This window comes from Trematomus bernacchii, unplaced genomic scaffold (genome assembly GCF_902827165.1).
Source record: "Trematomus bernacchii unplaced genomic scaffold, fTreBer1.1, whole genome shotgun sequence".
In the NCBI taxonomy this organism is placed as follows: domain Eukaryota; kingdom Metazoa; phylum Chordata; class Actinopteri; order Perciformes; family Nototheniidae; genus Trematomus; species Trematomus bernacchii.
Window position 1 is genome coordinate 411,529 of NW_022988176.1, and position 19,671 is coordinate 431,199.

Here is a 19,671-nt window from a genome sequence, read left to right on the forward strand (position 1 = left end):
ACCCCCCTCGCCGCCCCCGCCTGCTGGCGGCAGCTCTTTGGCATATCTGTACCGGGGAAAATATTTCACACTGTATGAATTATTAAGTGCGGGGCCAGTGCTAAGCAGTGTGGAGATAGACCAGTTATTCACAGCTCTATTGGGACGGATGCGTCGGAAACCCGGGCCGCTCGCCTATCAGATCGTTTGTCACGAGCGATAGACAATTTACAATGAGAGAATTCTTCAATTTATTCATTCTGCTGTCACTGCAGTTTTCTACCTCCACACATTTCATTCAATAGCCCCCTCCTCCTTTAACTCTGTCTCGTCTGGTGAGGGGGTTTCAGGCCTGCTTTCTGCCCGGTTCTGCTGCTCACTTATCTGAGAAGAAAGGTGGAGGTGAAACACATGTGCCAAAGACATGAGGAGAGCAGATCCTGCTACTTTAATCATCTTAGCTGAGGTAATGGTGTGTTGGGGACATCCTGTCACAGCTAAGAGCTTTGGGCCCCAGTGGTGGAGCTGTGGCTGACTGTGGCTCTGTGATAAAGGAAAAGAACAGGAAACAGAGCAGACAAGGGTGCTCGTAAGACCCCCCTTTATATACAACCAAAAGAAAGTGAGCTCAATTAAACTGCAGTTGACTTATTTGAACTGTCAAAAGCATGAAACAGAGAAACAGTTTCATAAAAGGGCAGAAAATAAATACAAATACAACTATCTGAATCTGCATTGCGTTAAAACAATATTTTCAAAGGCAACATCATCCCAAACACAGGTTGTGATTTTAGTTGATGAACATTTTAATCAGGAGAAAGAAAAGGATCCCAGAGGGCAGTATCCTGCTCATTTTCACTTAAGAGAAAATGGCAAATAACAACTCCTACGCATATAGACAGAGGACCTCAGCACAAACGTTTGGCAGAATGCAATTTCAACACTAATTACTGAAGGTGAACCAGCAGTCAAAACAGCCTCAGATTTAGTTTTTGTTCACAAACACTAAAGCGTGGACCCAAAAAGACCATCTTTAAAGGCCTAGGCAGCACTTTCTCACTATTTCAGGATATGGAAACTCAAATTTAGGAGAGACAAAAAACTGATAATGTTTCCAAAAAGTTTTTTTCTTTCTAAGCTGAATTTACAAAAGACATAGGAAATCACATTAGCAGCTTTGTTGGTCTAAATGCTCAGTGAGAGCAGTTTGACCTGAAGCAGCCCAGAGTGTTTCTCTCTCTGTGATGCCCTTTGAAAGCCTGACGCAGACGGCTTCCACTGAATAGGCCTTGATGTGAAAGGCAGAGATGTTAGATAAATGTCCTTGCAGCTAAGGCCTCTGCCCTCTTCCTGATGATGCATTCTTATACTCAAAAACCCACTCCCCCCTGCACACACACACACACACACACAGACGAAGAAACACAGACATGCAGTGCCAACAATCCCACTGAGGGCGGCATTTGTTAGGGGACAAGGTGACCCTGTTGCCTAGGGGCCTGTGAACAGGCACAATGAAGGCCTCTCATCCTGCACACACCCAGCCGGCTGTGTGGGGCTGATGGCGGGTGGGGGGACAGGGTGTGAGGGGCATCACAACACCCTGCTACTGCGGTTTTAAAGCCCCTATTCAGGAAGCCCCCTGAGATAGCTCCTTTCACACCCTGCACAGACGGAGCAAAATCCCCGCTTGTAACCCAGAGTCACGCAGTCAACAGATGGAGCGGCTATTGAGTGAAGGATCGCGCCGGCAGAGGCGGCTCCCCATCCATCCCCGCTGGAAACAATGGGGCAGCAGGTCAAGAGTGCCGTCTCCAGAAGGAGGGGTCAGGGAGGGGGGGCGTGCTTCGACACAGTCGAGTTATGTGGGCTCTTTGAAACTGGAGGAACTGAGAGGATCTTTTTTTTGGATGACGGGTGGAGGCTCGTGGCCGGCTGCCGAGGATCAGACTCAGGTGGGGGGGGGGGGGGCTTGTGTGTGAAACTGGGACAGAAGTGTTTGTGTTTAACCTGCAAACAAGAACAAAAAGACATCCCTGCGCGCACACATTTGCATGTTCAGAGGAAACATAGTCCTCGCAGTTTAACGCACATTTCAAGGACCAACTGTGACAGACACTTGTCTTTGTGAAGAGAGAACTTCATTGTTGTTAAAAGGCACTGCAGAGAGGCTTTATCCACAGAGAGTAAAACCTTTGCTATTGACAAAAACTGTTGCAGCACCCTTAGGACATTCTTTTCCTAAAATTCTAAAGTGGACACACCTATTACTGTTGTTGGTATTATTATCAGGCCACAATTATTTCCATTTGTTAAAGCATATAATCAAAAAAAATGAATGCTTCACCTGACTGTTTCCTTTTGTTCAAATGTTCAATATTTTCAAGCAGCAAAAGCAAATGCCAGAATAAAGTCTATACAAATAGATGTGTTATAACCATCTGAAGTTGTGATTAAAGGAATACATTTGCAGTGTTTTTAAAGTAGAGGAGCAACCGTGGGACAAAGAGCTGAACAGCTATGAATAGCAACATGCTCAAATGCTCATGCAGTTGCATGCACGGGTACGTGACCACACAGATGATCACAAAGCGGTCATACTGTAGCTCCCTGTAGGGGAAAGTATATCCATTTCCATTGACCAGCAGTCTTGCTATCACATGGCTCTGTCCTGGCAGTCAATTAGTCATCCAGGTTGCCCTGCCTCACTGGGTTTCCATGTCCAGAAACCAGACAAAGACACAAGGAAGGTATAGAAAGATCCTATAACTTCAGTATCTTTATATTCCGTTAACATCCTAACTACTAAGCTGACAAATACTGCCACCACATGTTCCTCATCCTTGAAAGGTTTGGTTTATGGGGCTATTTTGCACAGGAAGGCTCTCATTACGAGGCAGAAGGTGTCGGGAGCATTGCAGCAATACTCCCATTAACAACCGCTTGACAAGAAATTACAGAGACTCAAATAAGACTTCGTACCACATGGGAAATGTTCACAAATCACACCTAATTAAACACAAAGCCTAGTCCTTGAAATCAGAGTGCAGAAATATTTTTCAAGACAGAGGCGTGAGAGGGTTTTTCTGGGTCGTAAGAAACATACATTTGGCGAGGACACCGTTATTTAATTCATGTTTGTTTACTTCAAAGAAATTGCCAAGTACAGAGGGACAAAGGATAGGGCCGTAATTCTTCCTTCCCTAGGTCAGACAACAATACATCAATGGTGTGCCATTTCAGAATATGCCGCTGTTATGCTTTTGAGCCCAGAATTGAAAAAAGGATAAAGCCTATTCTAACGACGCTGAAAGGGATCAATAAGTGCAAAGAAGGAGAAAATGGCCCTAAACACACAGAGGCTTTTATTCAGAGTGCCACGATGCAGATGAAAGCACAGAATGCACCTGGAGAGCAAAGCTGAGAGCGCAGGAAGACAAGAGAGCTCAGAGTTATCAGGCGGGGCCAGAGAGCGCCGGCTGCATTCAGACCTCGGCACCATCTATCTCCACAGCAGCTATTAGATTTCTAATATTGTTGATTTTAAGGAGGCTTGGCTTTCCTGCCACAATGCGGTGGCTTCAGCCCCAGTTGCCCCCTTTTCCCTTTCAGTGTGGTCCCACAAGGTCCTCTTGGCTTTCTGCAAACAATACTGCTGGGCTGAGGCCCTTATTTAAAAAGATGAATAGGATGCTGTCTTGGCAGAGAAGCAATCAGTGAGGTTTCTGTGACAGGCAGAAAAAGTGTGAAAACAAGGCAAAGAGGAGAGACCATTGTCACGGTTACCAACTGGCTGCCGCAGCTCAATTGAGGTAGCTGTGGCTTTCAAGCCCAGCTGTCAATCACAGCAGCCAGCATCAATGGGGTAAATTTGAATGATAAAACGATAAGTCATGAGCAGGCGATTTCCCTGTCATTGGGACTGGGGCTGTTTGAGTGTAACTCACTATGGGTGGAGAGATTTCACTGCAGCCATACGGAATTTGGTTTTGCCTCGAGTTTCTGGCTTCACCCCTCAATCATGACAGAATGTATAATCACCAAATGTCTTCCTCTCAATCCCTGTTACAATTGGCAGCACAGTGCTGTCACTGGAGATGGGGGAACAAAATGGAAAGCTGACTAAAAGACAAGCTTTAAGTGACACTTAATTTGAGATACCCAGGCATTCTCTCAGCTCCAGTAAACAGGATCCATCAGACTTCGCCCAAAGCCTGTATGAGTCTGCAGCTGTCTGTGGGGAGAGGCAGTATGCCTGAGAGGCCCTCAGTTACCAAGTGCACTGATGAAGAAATCAAGTGCTTTAAAAGTTCCTAAAAACAACAAGGAGAGGCACAGGAATGATAATGACAAAGAGCACATTTCCATCTCAACCATGTCTACAGCAACACTCTAAGCGTTTTCTCCTCAAGACAAACCCACCGAAGAAAGAAGCATGACAGAAGCTAATGACAGCCTCAGAGAAAAAGAAAGAGAGAGTAAAAAACAAACAGAAAGCTGGTGAAAAAGTGAGAGAAAAACACTGAACAGCTGCTTTCTCCCTTCTTCCCCTTGCTCATCCCAAGAGAGTCCCATGCGATCTCCCTGATCCTAGTTTGTGGCTGACAGAGGGACCGCGGCTCTGCTTCTCTCCCCACTCTCACGGCTCTGCTTCTCTCCCCACTCTCACGGCTCTGTGCCCCCCCCCCCCCCCCCCCCGCCGCCGTCGCCGCCGCCGCCTCACCGCCACTCCGCTGCCAGGAGGAAGAGATGGTGGGGAGGGGGAGCGGGGGAGCGGGGGCTACATCAAGGAAAGACTCTCCCATGGGCTCTCGTCAGTTCCAGGCCATTGCACCTTGCTCGATGGGATTTTGTTTACACACTCACACGCGTGCACACAAACACACACATACCCATGCAGTAGCAGATGACTATTAATGGGTGCGATAATGTGGTTTGAGTTTTCGGCTCTACGGTCACATTTAAAGAACTGTTGTTATCATCTGACTCATTTCAGTGACAGATCACTGAAAGTTAGTGCCAAAATAAAGGTTTGAAGCCCCGCAGAGTCTATTTAAGTGGCACAGGAGCAGATTACGTTCAATCAAAACCCAGTGATACGGTTGATCTGGTCAGTGGTAATGTGCAGCCAAAAGGCCTGACACACTTTCATGGTCTTTTGGGACAAGCAGAGAATGGCAGGCTGCCCTTGTGCGTTCAGTCTCTACAGATGTTGCCTCGGAGAGCGTCTGACTGGCTGGCTGCGGTGACAGCTGGACAGCTGTTCCTATAGACGCAGCCACAGAAGCATGCCACGGAGATGGGGGTGGGGGATAGCGCTGTATGTTTAGTTTATCTGTATGAAGTTCCCAGGACGTGCAAAGCTGTCACTCTTAGCAATGGTGCATGAGCCTGGATAAGGAAAGATGGCACCAAACGCGATATGGAGAGAGAGCACAGATGGGAAAATATCAGACACGGCTGACATTATTTGAAGAAGCTCCATTAACAAAACTCGTTTTTTAGTGAAGAGTAATTTGTTTATCCAAATATGAACAGTCTAATGCAACACCAACTGGCTACACTGGCATAAGTCAAAACATTTGATTTGATCCACGCGGTCTGTTTGAGCAGCCGTGACTTTTCTTTATCATCATAAACAAGTCAAAGTTTAATATGAACTTCACAGGGAATTTCACATTTATTTTTTACTTCTTCATAAAAGAGGAGAAGAAACAAATCTATTTTCAACAGCAGAGAGGATAATTGGCTGAGCATTAAAACGACTCTGGACTTTGTGCCAACATCAGTGGCTGCTGGTGATGAAAGACAGTTTAAATTGGGGTCATGTTCAGATATTATACCTTTATCCTGCCACTTAAAAACACAGTTACCTAAAATAATGGAGACCTGCTGCAGAGCAGTGCAGGTTAAAGACAGCCTGTAGATGAACATCCTGACTGGGGAGTAATAAATGAGAAAAGCAGTTGAAAATAATTTAGACGTTGGAAAACACTCAGCAGTATTAAATGTTGTCACCTGCTGAATAAACATACTGCAAATCTTGAGATAAACAGCTTGGATTAACGCCAGTCACTTCTGCCAAAACTCTCTTTTCCTAAGCAGGCCGGGCTATTAATTATGCTATAAGGTCAGCAATTTGTTCAACTCAATAAAAATGTTAATAAAACTAAGAGCTCACAAGAAGAAGCACTTATAGATTCTGGTCGGCCATTAAAAACAGAAATATGTGATTGTGTGTGCAGATGCATCCGTTTGAATGCAGCGTTGCCACTGCAGCATTACACAGGTCAAAGGTTGTAGCAGCAGCTATCTAGCAGAAATATATCTTTGGCCTTGTTGTAATCCCGGTCAAACTTCACCAACAGCTCAACGCAAAGTGATACAAACACATGCTGACAAACACAAACGCAAATCTACAGTAACCAGGAGATGATAAGCCCCTCACACACACAACATTTCAAATTTCAGCTCGAACCTTCGGCCCACTCTGCTAAATAAATTAAAAGACCCATTAGGCAGATTTCAAAGGCCGGCAGTGGGCTAGTAATTATATATGAAATCTTTTAGAGGAAAAAAGTGATTACTCTGGATGCAAGTCTGGAAGTGGGTGGGGGTGGGTTATTGCTAAGCAACCAGTCATTATCCTCCAGAGTGGAGCGAGGTGACCGGCCATCCGTCTAACTCCGGTGGCTCGCCTGGCTCCTGTGCAAACCCCCCACCCCTTTCTCCTTTCTCCCCCGCCACTCCCGCTCCCTCTTCCTCGCTTTCTCGCTCTCCCTCTCTCTCTGCCGTCTCCCCGTCCGAATACAAACAGAGATAAAGAACGCTGCAATCGCTCTTGACACACAAATAGGTTAACACAATAAAGCCGGCTTTGCCTGGCTCACTCGAGGGAGGAAAGCAATTCCAGCAGCAGGCAGGAGGTAATAAAACAGGGCTGTGTGTGTGTGTGTGTGGGTGTGTGTGTGGGTGTGTGTGGGTGTGCGTGTGTCTATGAGTGTGTGTGTGTCCATACATGTCCTCATGTCAATATTCCTATGTTTTTGTATGTGAGTGGAGGCAGGCACACAGAAGCTCTTTGGCCTCAGGGCCTAATATCCCACGGATTTTCAACCCTTTCTTGACACAAATAATAACACAGGAGAAAATGACGGAAATTCCAGGCTACTCCTCCATTTAGATTAAGGAAATGGCTGCTTTATATTAACAATATAGCTGACCTGCTGCAGCCCTATACCAACACATAAACGTTTCCCTATGGCTTATATGCCAGCTCTCTTGTAAATGGTCTGCGGCTTGGTTAAAATTCAACAAGTAAATTGAATGAGTTTTATCTGTGCACGCCTCAGCTTGCTCCCCCCCCTGATGCGGCTGCCAGGCCTGGCAATAAATGATAAAAATCTCCAGAGTTTTATTAAATCGTGTTGCATTCACGCTGAACTCAGGAAAATGGTGAGGTGGCTTCTGCAATTACAATCCAGGACCAGACAACATTGTTTTCTCCAGTCAGTGGAAATGTCATTACCTTACAGCAACCGCCTTAGAATTGGGTAATAGCCTCTTTTTGTCAGAGACACAAACCGTCTGTGGGAGGTGTGACACTCCATACGTGTTATCCATTTGCAACAATATGCATCTAGTCAGTCACAGTCCAGATGCTGGTCAGCATAATGCACCGTTATTCAGTGATATGGAGGAAGTGAGCGGTGGAAATAGCAGTCAATAGCTAATTCCTGGATTGACTGTCGTATAATCAGACGCATTGAACCTTCATACATCCATACAGCTGGCTGTATCTCTCCTGCAGGCTATTATAGACGGATGACATGGGTCACAAAAGGCCTCATCTGTAGCATGTCGATAAATACAGAGAGGCGAACACATTTTCTGTTTCTGCGGAATGAACTGTGAAGAAACCTCTATTAAAGCTTGTTGAAAAGTTAATATCAATCAATTCTCCTTGCTTTTACCCACTGTTACTTCAACCAAGTATTCAACCATCTGAGATGTAAAGTGACCATTGTCAACAGGGAATATATTACCACAGCATGACCAGAACATACCTTATCTGTTTGATGTATTTCCTGCTTCTGCAGAAAGCTACCAAGCCCGAGGGAGAGCAGTCAAGCAAAATGCAGGGAGGTGGAGATTAGGATGATGTGCAGTACCTTGTTCCATTAAAGTTTGATCTTCCTCAATAGCCGAGGAGAATCAGATATCTTCCATTCAAGATTAAAGTACACCAGCATAGAGGGGGATATTAATCAGAGGCCTGCATGAGATAAGAAACAGCCTTGCTTCTGGCATGGAAAACAGTGGCAATAAAGAGTTCAGCTGATAATGTGAAACATGGCGAGGCACAATAGCAAATCAAACAGCATGCACAGGCCTCCAAAACAAATCAAAGCGCCGACTAGGCTGCAATACAGAGGCTGAAGAAGTACAGCGGGGGCTGATCAGATAGGAACCAAGGCCTTCATTTTATTACTGTTTAAGGTTGAAGAGGGCACACTGAGGATTTTCCCATGTTGCTCACTGTCGCCAGGCTCTCATTCCCTCTCCTCCTCCTCCACTTGAGATCAATGGCGCTGGGGTGATTTCACAGCAGCCTGCACTGTCACCCAGAACAAATCAATGTGACCATGAGGAAGGCAAGAGCGGCATTGTTTTTAAGGAGAGCAAATTCGCTGTTGGAGAGCTTGTCAGATTTGCTTTATTCTCTTTCTTGCACCAAGAACACTTTGGAAGGAGCATGCCTCCCCACACGTCTCTGGCTGGGTTATGGAGTAAACTATCAAATGCACGGCACTCAGCCTTTCTATACTACTGTACTCATTAACCACATATAAACTCCACAGTCCCTATATTTCACAGGCACAAGGGCATTGTCAGACATAAAAAAATGGACTGACCGCCCTAACCTTTCCAAATGAAAGGCTATACATTAACCTCGGGGGCCCTGTGAGACGTGACTTCCACTCAGTCTGACAGGGTGAGGGGGAGGAGGGGAGGATCGCCGCTGTCCGTCATGCGCTAAGTGGCTGCAGATAACCCTGATGAAGAGTTGCCAACGTCTACCATCACAGCGGATCAGATCAAATGAGCAGTGCTGTGGTCAGGTGAACCTTTTCCTACAGTCTGAACAACAGGAAGTCCACGGCGGCGTAACGAGCAGAGAACCACACAGCGTCTCACTAACATGAAGCTCTCATCAGGAACACTGCAGGGGTGCATGTGTGCAATCACAGGCCTAGTCTTTATTCGAGTAGCTACTCCACATCAAACATGCTTGAATTGAAACGCATAGTTGTTTATGAAAACAAGATGCCTGCACTGTGTTTAAAGTTGTAGAATGACACGCAAGTCAATTTACCGAAGATTTGTTGTATTATTTTCTGTTACATGATGCTAATTACACTAAGGGTCAATCACACAGCAGTGGTGTGCAGTTTGATTTGCTGTAGCAGCTAACTACTTTGAGCATAAAGAACTTGTACTGCCAAACCAAATGTTTTTCTAGCATATCCTGCCTCCACATGTCAAATCCAATCAACACTATCATCTTTGCTGGAAACTGAACTCAGCTTTCACCTCGATTCATTCACACTGACTGGCTGAAGGGTGTGTTTGTTTCTTCACAATTACTTCTGCGTAATACCTTTGTTTTATTTCACTCTTTCCCCCTCCACATCCTGAGTACTGATGTGCAAGACAAATCTCGCTGCAGGGACATCAGAGTTTATATTAAATCATGTAATATTGTAAGGTACAAGGAAGGGCACGTCTCTTTTGTTTGCCTGCACATGAAAAGTGTTAAAACAAGGACTATTGTAGACTTTGCCTGAAATGAAACACTTTGATCAGGCGTCTAATGAGCTGCTGGTGACATGGCTTTGAGAGAAAACGCTTGTGTTCCTTAAAGTGTCCGATGATATTAGGAAGTAAGAAGCTTTGTGCTTTTCCATGATATCAAATACTCTAAGAACGCCTGTCTTTTCTTTGACAGGGGAAGGAAATGTTGTCCATTATTATTTACATCTCCAGTATATTTTCTCTAGAAATTGAGTTAGCGGATCGTAAATCGGTTATAAAAAGTGGTTATTTTATTTGTGTGGGTAAAAATAAGTGCTTTGATTACTAGAGTCCACACAAGAACGGGCATGCAGACACTTCAGGGGTGGGAAGATCGTTAGTAACACACTCTCTCTCCCACACACGCGCACACACACAGAATCTACTATTTTAGTCATCTTGAGTGCCAAAATGAGTTTTGCTGCCTCTGGGTATAGGTGCTGAGACAATCAAACCATGCAGGGATTAAAAAAGATTAATACACAGCGCAGGAAATTAAACTTCAGCGACTTTAACGATATTCATGAGTGAGGCTCACTTATTCACTTCAGGCTGGCGCTTTAATAAGCGAAGAATACAGTAAGGAACCCAAACGCTATCAATCAATCAAGCTGATATGGAATTGGAGCTAAAAGAAAAAATGCATAGCTTCTCTTGGTGTTGGCTTTTACTTTCATCAATATGAGGCTATAATATGTTCTCCACCTCACAGCTGTTGCTGGTATAAATGACTATATTAGATCTTACTGCTTTCTCTCACAAGTAAAGCAGAAAGTGCTGATGTGATCAGGATTGATGCAACACAAAATACTTTTGCAAGAGTACATTTCTGGACTTGTGCCTTTGTTGGACAGATGATAGCATAGAGCAATAGGAAACACGGTGAAAGCAAGAGGAAGATAAAATGTGAGTAAAGTCTTGCAGCAGGACACTTGAAAGTCCAATGTTACTAAAAAAAAAACACAGGACTTAACAGCAAGCTAGAAAATAAAAAGGCAAACCAAGAGCTACAAACTCCTAAAGGTGATTCAGTGACCCAGATATTATAGCTTTTTCACCATTCTGTTCTCCTCTACCTTCATGTTGAGTTAAGGCAAGCATTATGCTGGGAAGACTATTTGTTTAGGTGAGGAGCAGCCGCAGAGCTAATATGAGCACAATTTGCTCAGCAGGTCATAGGCGCAGAGTGTAGGAAGTAAATGAGGCAGTTCTGCCCCCTCGGGTGCAGCCCCTGCCTCATACATCACTGGATGTTTTATTCAATACAGCCAGGATGGCAGGTGCCCTGACTGTGGGGGTGCCTGCCCTGCTGTAGGGGCCCATATTACATTCAGAGAGCTGCCTGTCTGCGGGGCGGCTGGAGAGAGAGTGACTGGAGCCAGGGAGGAAGATACATTTTGAGGATGCTTGTAGTCTAATGATAAAACATACTGTGTGCAGCTCTTTCCCTGCACAGTCAGCATAATGTGAATGCTCATTTATGTGCAGTGTGAGCGATGAAGCTAAATATTGCAGAGCAACCTCAGCAACCCATGAGGCTCAAAGTTCACAAGAGTGGAAACAACCCTAAATTTATCAACCAGCATATTCAAATAAACATGGACTAAAATTCAAGATAACCAGACTTTTCCATTTGCATTCAAGACCCAGGCTGTAGAAGACATATTTGCTAAAGAATTCACAGGACAATGACAAATTGCCTTCCAGACCTCAATGCCGCACAGAGAATCATCCATGTTGCCGAGCACAAAGTGAAAAGTTTTACAGCATTTAGCACACATCTGCAGGAACTGTGTAAGTTCCTTGATTAAAGCCTGTCACAATATACAGGCCCGCTATAAAAAGGGATGGTATATCATTAACACTCCAGGGTGAAAAATCACTAATTGCAGCAGTCACTATAGCCACCCTCCCCACACGCAGTGACGCACGGGGGCGTGCAGATGATAAATTCGCACCTTTTGCTCTGAGTAGCAACTCCTCCAGTGGCACACACTCCTGCCTGTGGTGCCTGCGGTGCGATACCCTCGACAATACACTTAATTGCTACCCATACTTGAAAAGACCAATATTACACATCAAAGCAGTTCCTAAAGCCATTCGGGAGCGGCTCTCTAACAAGTCGATTTTACAACACTTCCTTTACTGTAGGTCACGCATGGAAACAAAGGCTTTAAATCTGAGACATCGTTATGTGGGCAGTATCCTGGGAAAAGGGAACATTTACAAACATTCATTATTTTCTGTTGTTCCTCTCGTTACCATCCCAAAAGGATTCAGCGCGTCTCTGCCTGTAACTACGTTAATGGATACAAAAACTGACCCAAACCATTCTGAATCTGCAAGACTTAAATGAGAAAAATAAATGGCCGTGAAATATATTTACCATAAATTGCTCCGTAGTGCAGACTAGAACTCCATGCAGATTGTAGCATTCACTGAGCAATCTGCCTCATACTTCTGTGGTCCAAATTAAAAAGGATTCATTCTGTTCTCCAAAATCCAGCAGCCGCTTTGTCGATGTCAAATGTTGATTAAGTTTATCCTCCTCTTCCGATGTTATGCAAATACACCGGTAACCCCGTGAATTAGATTCCACACTCTAGCCTCTAGCATGCAAAGTTAATAAGCTTTGCCCTTTTTCTCGACTCTGCTGCCAATTTGTGTCGAGGGCAAAAGCGCAGGTCGGCAATTTCAGGAGCGTCCTCGGAAGGATTGCGCACCGAGAGCGCTTCGGGTTTTCAACGTTTAGCCTCCGGAACAAAGTAAAAGGTCCTGGTTGCTCTTCTTTGCGCTCGTAGATACCTCCAGATAACAGAACAGATTATCTGAAGACTGGCTGGTTGAACGGCTACGCAGTATTCCCAAATCCACCGCTGTTACGCATGGGTTTAAAGTGGTCCGCCTGTTCAATATACAACCTTAGTTCAACATGTTCAAGCGACTGCTAGTAATATTCTCTATGGAATAGCAGGTGCCCTGAAAGAAATCAAGGCTGGGCCACTGGAGCTGGCTGAAATATCCTAAACTGAAGCGATATAAAATCCCGGTGCTCAGGCTCTGCTCCGTCCGTCACTTTCTCCGTGGTGGCGGCAGAAACGAGATATCTTGCCTCCCGTTTCAGACTCAGATTTCCAGCTCAGACTGTGGAGTAACCTCGATAGCAATGGTCCGAGATACTCTCTTTGGTGTATGAACCAAATAAGAAATGGTTACGTCTGATTCTAGAGCTAGCAGAGCAGGCGGCTCGGGATGCGGTCCTGCCCTTGTGCCGAGCTGCCGAGACTGACAATAACCCGGAACGCTGCAGACTGTCAGGCTGCACAGACCGCCCACCGACCAATCACTGCACTCAGGGAATAGAAACATTCCCACGGGTTGGCCAATCATCAGTAATTGAGGACTGTTACCATAGAGATGCTCGGCGTCCAAGCGTCTGAAACCACGTTGTTTATTCGCGGAAAAAGAAAAAAAAACGGTCTGATATAAATTGCCGTGGCAGGATACAGATTGAGATCTTTAATCACGCGTTCATCCTTATCAGCAGCCTAGTTAAAGGTTAAAGGCATCCCTTCACGGGGAGACTCAAACCTGCAGGCTCTGCAGACGTGCCCTTGAGCAGGAGACTGAATTACATCCAGCCGCAGGAAAGCTGCTCTGTAGATGGTCTACAGGGAGAACTAAAGTATTATCATGCAACAGGAATACAATTAAAAGTGATAAGCATGCAGAATTAATCTGCTGTTTATGAATTGGTGACTGCAAAATGCGTTTTAACTTAATTGGTTTGAAACTCCTAAAGGAGAAATAATCCATATAAATAATAAGCCTGGCAAAAATCAAATGCTATCAAAAGATTGCCTGATGTGTGATCAGAGTTTATTGTCCTGTATGAGCTCATATATCTAAAGTGATCCATATGGGAAATCATGCACATCTCTTCAAACTCCTGAACATTGATAATGTCTTTCAACAACACACCTAAATATATTTCAGCCAGACAATCTTTTAAAAAATGACATAAGGGTACGTGACTGTCTACTTAGCATAATTTCTTTACTGACACTTCCAGCTTATATGAGTCACAGGGAACCTTGCAAAACACCTATTTTTGCTAAATGTCATTCAAACCGAGAGGAAATGGAGGTTTTTCTTTGACAGAGGCCCTAAGCAGTCCTCTTCTTCTTCTTATTAACTGTGTCCGGTGCATCACACAGACCCCGGGACACACAAAGGTAGTACAAGCAATCACACATCATGGACTCTCATAATAAGCTGACGCTGGGAAGTGGGTGATGCAGCACTCAGCTTATGCCAGTGCTGATAAGAGCCTGAAAGTATTACCTCGGTCTGGCAGCCCGCTCCAAGAAATCCATCCTGAGCCAGGTCATCAATTCTGCCCTATCTGATTGCTCACCAATCCCTGGCAGCTCCATGTCGCTGTCCTGCTTCTGCCTTTGAAATTCTCTCTATGACTTGCACTTTCATGCTAGTTCTTTGACAGAAAAATAGGTACATATGGGGTCTTTTGTGTGGTCCTACACCTACAGGACAAAAATAAAACTGACTATTGGGGGAGGCTAAATGATGATGCCTGACTTAGTCAATCCCTTAAATGTATTCACTGCAATCACATCTCCCCCTCAGTGCTGCAGTGGACCTATAGAGCATACATTAAAGCTCAATCATATCACCTAGGCCGTGCAGCTGCATAGTCAATCATACAGATGAACAATTAATTGAAAAATACTCAACCAGAGCTGTGTTTTGCTCCAGTGAGGCAGGCAGGCAGGCAACTAAGCCATTTGATTAGCTGATAAGCAGATGACTCAACAAACATTCAAGGCATGTTTACTGTGGTTTGATTAGAGTACGCCCAATACGCAGAAGATTGGACACAAATACGTTGTGAAAACACTCAGCTGTTCCAATCCCCAAGGCAGCATGAGGGCACATAAAAACAATGAATTATTTATGGGGGAGACTAGCGAAATATCACGGGGGATAATTTTCTGTCGGCTATATTAAATGCAGTTTTCTAAATAATATGTATGAGTCTGTGCATTCCCCAGAAATCATTCCCAATGACAGGATCTAGAGCCTGGAGATTGGATATGAAATCACATTAGATATTTCCCTGCCAAGAAACCTATGAACCATTTACTAAAACACCAAAGCAAGGGTTATTCACATGCTAATTGGGCCTCCTTCTTTCTTAAATATGATCAAAGGATATTTGCTTTGTCTCCATTTCAGGTATCAGCTCTGCATGAAAATGAAAGACCTCACTATTAAGCAAAGCCTTTGGCATGCTTCATCTGAAAGAGGGTTTACAAAACCAATAAATCCAGGTTCAGCTTCAGTAAAAACCACTGCTGCTTCTGTTTGAATGGGGCATCTCATAAATAAAGCTCTAGTATGCCCCCATCCAGAGCCAACATTAGTGTCTGTCTCTGAACTGAAAGCCTTACACTGTTACAATTTGTTCCTGAAAGTGAACTCAGTTTAATTGAGCAAAGTTCAAGTCTCCACAAACAGCAAAGTAACAGGAAAAAAAATCGATGGCAGCAGAGGCATGGAAAAAAGAGATAGCATTGATTTATCTGCCATTGATTCCCAGGGATCGCTGCATTGTGCCCTCTGGGTGAAATGCACGCTGTCTGCCAACTGATGGGGATGAATCTGAAAAGGTGTCAAGTGGTTGGAGGACACAGAGGTGGCGGATAAGATCAGGGGCAGCCAGAGGTGGCATGGGAGGAAGAGTAGACTGGAGAGGGAGCAAGGGCATGAAGTATCAACCGGAAAGAAGGAGTGGAAGAAAGGATTGATGAGAGGGGATGATGTTGCGAGGATGGCAACGACACTACGCAGGGTTGAGTCTCTAAAGTGTTGCGTTAAATGTCTCAGACAGAAGCGAGAAGAGATCAACATGAAAGCAGAAAGCTGAGCAAAAGGCCTGAAGCTAAAGCCATCAACCAAGACACCAGTTGAATTCAAGACTTCCCTGTCCTCTTGAAAGTATCATCATCTTAAATGAATATAACCTGGATGAATCATACATGTACGCACAACAACTTTAGTTTATTCATTGTGATGTCAAAGGCTGTTGGCTACAATGATACTGTATGAGTAAGTATTTATCAAATCCTGCTGTTGCAAGGGCTTGACAAGAAACACGTCTTTTGCAATATTTTAAGTTTCAGCAATTGGCAAATAGATGTTTCCCCAGAGACTTTCTACTGACAGCCAAATGTTGTTGAGAAGAGGGGAAGCCAGGACAAAGATCAGAGGGCAGAGCAGCCACGCAGACCCAGACGAAGAAGTGTTACTCCTGAACTTTGGTATCTTTACAACATCTCTCTCGCTCCTCAGTGGGCTGTTTGCAATCTCACGTCCACACTGAAACTGAAGGAGAAGTGTGTGTTTGCTATCGTGACCCCCTGCTTCCATAGCAACCTTCAGAAAAAGGTTGGTATTTCATATTTTAGAAAACCAAGACGACACATTTTTTCCTATGGCCTCGCTCAGTTGGTGATATTTCGACCATTTTATCCAAGTATGGTCTATGTTTTATGTTATGGTTCCTATTGTATTAGTTACTCTTTTTTTTTTAACTCTGCATCAGTGTTTTGTGTTAAATGTGTTATACAGATGTAGTTAAGTAAACAGGAAGTCTGACACTAGTTTATATTTTTTTTAAAGACAAGGTGTTCCTGAACAGCTTGGTTGAGAGTGATTTCCTGTGAAGTGCTTTGTAACCTTGTTTTCTATTCAAGGTGCAGTTTAAGTGAACCTCAGTTGACTTGACACAAAGACTGTCACTTGTTTATGTCTCAGAAAGCTGTTTTCTTAAACAGTGTTTTGGTTCAACCCTTGAGAGCATCTGGTTTCCTGTGTGTGACCAGTCAAGAGAAGTCTCTACGAGACACCACCCGGAGCCTCATCATACACACAGGAAGCTGTTGCAGACAGGCTGAGTTTGGGTTACGTTGTGGCTTTCATGTTTGGGATCAGTGTGTTTTTAGGTGGGGACCCTTCCTCAGGCCTACATTTAATTTAAAAAACAGCATAATAAAATACTGTAACTGCATTAAGTGTGATAAGGAAGGACAATAATGTATTTGTGCATTTATAGTATCATCTTTACTTGAGACAAAACAGAGATGAAATGTCAGGTTTTTATGTGTCGTCATTAAATCGAGTGGTGGGAGGTCAGATAGTTTGACCTCTGTCACACTTAGGCCTTTTTAATCTCATGGCAGCTCTTCCTCCTCATAAAAAAACTAAGGAGACAAACTAAGAAGACACCCAAACTATTTGTATTTGTTAGGAAGTCATGTTCCAGTATTTGGAAAGCCTTTAAGCAGAAGGTCTTTCACCCAGCTGCCACTACCTTGTTAGAAAATAAAGCACTTTTTTTTAACACCTACTCGCTGTTTGTCAGCACCTTAATGTTAGCCGCAGCTCCCAGCATCATATTAAAAAAAGAAATGTTTATGTTATTTATCAAGTAATGAAATTGTGCCGAATAAAAATACTATGTCACACCAAATTAAAGTGTTTCATCATAATATGAAACGTCAACATTTTACAACAACCAGAAGTTACACACAAACACACACAGACAGACACACAGACAGACATACACATACGCACACAATATTTAGGCTGTAGTCTTGTCCTCCTTACAGCAGCTGGTTGAGGCAGTTCTGTTGTTTGGGAGCTTCACTTGTTGTATACAATACAAGACAGAATCAGATTAGCACTGGTGTCTGTGACAAGTAAGGGGCCGCTGAATACACTTTGTTTAGGTTAAGAGCACCTTAATAACAGATGCCCTCAGGAAACAGCTATAACAAAAGCACACATATAATCAATATGCGTTTAAAACCCAAGCACAACATGAAGGAAAGTTCATTTGAATCAGAGATTTCCACCCATGCTGCAGTGAAATCTCCCCAATGTGTAGCGAAAAGATTGGGATGATCTCTGCACTACTTAGATATCTTAATCTTGTGAAAAATGTGACTGTAATTTAAAGAGAGTCCCAGTTCCCGATACATTATTCTAACTGGGTTTCAAGTATGTCATGTGTTTATCCTGAAAAAGTGTCACAATTAAGTAAATCTAAAAATACTAAATGACTTGATTGTCGAGTGTGGTGTTGAAGGATGATATTGTCCCACAATGCAATGCAAAACAAATCTGGAGGAGCTGCTTACAGAAGAAAACAAATAAAAACAAATGTGAATGGCTTGAGAGAGCTCCAAGAGCAGTTTGGTAGCTACTGTGATTTCTTTAGAAAGTCTATTCTTGACCTTGGAAATAGTAGTTTTACAAAGCAATCAAAGTCAAAGTCAACTTGTAAGCTTTTCCAGGGTCATTTTCTGAATAGTTAGCCTCCTCTTTGTTAAGTTCTACATGTGAAATGGCAGCAGCTTTTAAATATATAATTCGTTTATTATACCATTACCAGTTAGTATTTCCCTATATTTTATACCCACTGCAGAACAAGTAGATTGTATACTTCGGTGCACTCTATATATTGTTTTAAAAAAAAAATGTAATCAGAAAAAAAGATCTTACTTAATCCCCATATACCATTTTTTTATATTAATATATATGGGCTGTTGTGTATTCCAGTGTTTTCAGGATTTATGCTAAACTACTGTAAGCTAACCATCTCATGGCTCAGTATCTACTTATTTACTCTACAGATATAAGACTGGTGTTGAATTTCTCATCTAACTCTCAACAAAAAAGTGACTAAGCGTATTTCAGTAGCAGAATTGAACTTAGCTGCAGTCACTCCTTTGCATTTTGGATAAAACATATTAGAAAATTCAGAGGATTTTGTGACCCCTGTCGCCGGTTACTGTATTCTGAATTCCCTGTGCTGTATTTTAAATTGCTTAGGCTTGTTCATTTCAAGTTGTGAGGCAGCTGGTTGAACACTTTCCATGTCACTCCATCTCAGTCAGTCAGGCTCCAGTGGACAGAGGGACCATCATCCTCTGCTGTGCACAGTGCTCAGCTCGGCCCAATTTTGCACCTCCGCTCACAAGTGATAGAGCACTATCAGTTCTGACAGCTCCCCAGAGCCACTGGGATTTGAGTGCTCCCTCCTTTCACCCGCCCTGCACCCCCAAAACACACATACACACATATACAAAATCACTCACACCCGCACACACACATTCACCTCTTCTCTACTGTCTATCTCTTAAAGGACAAGGGCTGGAAATGAAAGGCAGAACAAAAGCTGTCAAGGCAAAGAAAGAAGCCGGGAAGTGAGGATATCTGTAGGGATGCTTAGGACAATGGGATACTTTGTCCCGAGTTTCATTATTGGCTTGTGTTTAATTTGAAACAGACAGCTAATCACATTAGAGACAACCTCTCCAAAACACTCAAGCACAACTGTCTCCTGGAAGCAATCATCATGCTGAAACTCTCTCATTGGATTCTCGGTCCAATTACTTAACTATGTTGTCCTCGATGAGACTGAATTGTGAAATTATTGCAGACATTTAAACCATAAATTCAGAAGTTTTAACCACAGGATGTGCATTTAAATCCCTCTCTTTCTCAACATGTTTCATTTGGAGAGTAGAAAAATACACTGCAGGAAAATGTAAACCGAAGAAGCATTTTCCAAAAAGTTTTTACTCTTAGATGAGGCTTTCCAAAAGATGGTGTTCAATTATAGCATAATTTAAAAAAGTAATTTGGGACAGATTAAGCAAAAAAACAATGTCGCATGTAAAGCTTGTGACGGGTATAATGGTTTAACGATTTGACAAATGGTGCCAGTACCTATTGCTAATCTCGATGAAC

At 43.5% G+C, this 19,671-nt stretch overlaps 1 protein-coding gene across 1 annotated transcript in view; it reads right to left on the bottom strand.

Annotated features, from left to right (window-relative positions):
• Positions 1–13,104, bottom strand: part of fam222a (family with sequence similarity 222 member A) — a 44,300-nt gene extending 31,196 nt beyond the window's left edge. Inside the window, exon 1 of the mRNA XM_034122421.1 lies at positions 12,221–13,104. The gene's annotated coding sequence lies outside the window, so the exon portion shown is untranslated. The remainder of the gene's footprint in view (positions 1–12,220) is intronic.
• Positions 13,105–19,671: the final 6,567 nt, after the last annotated feature.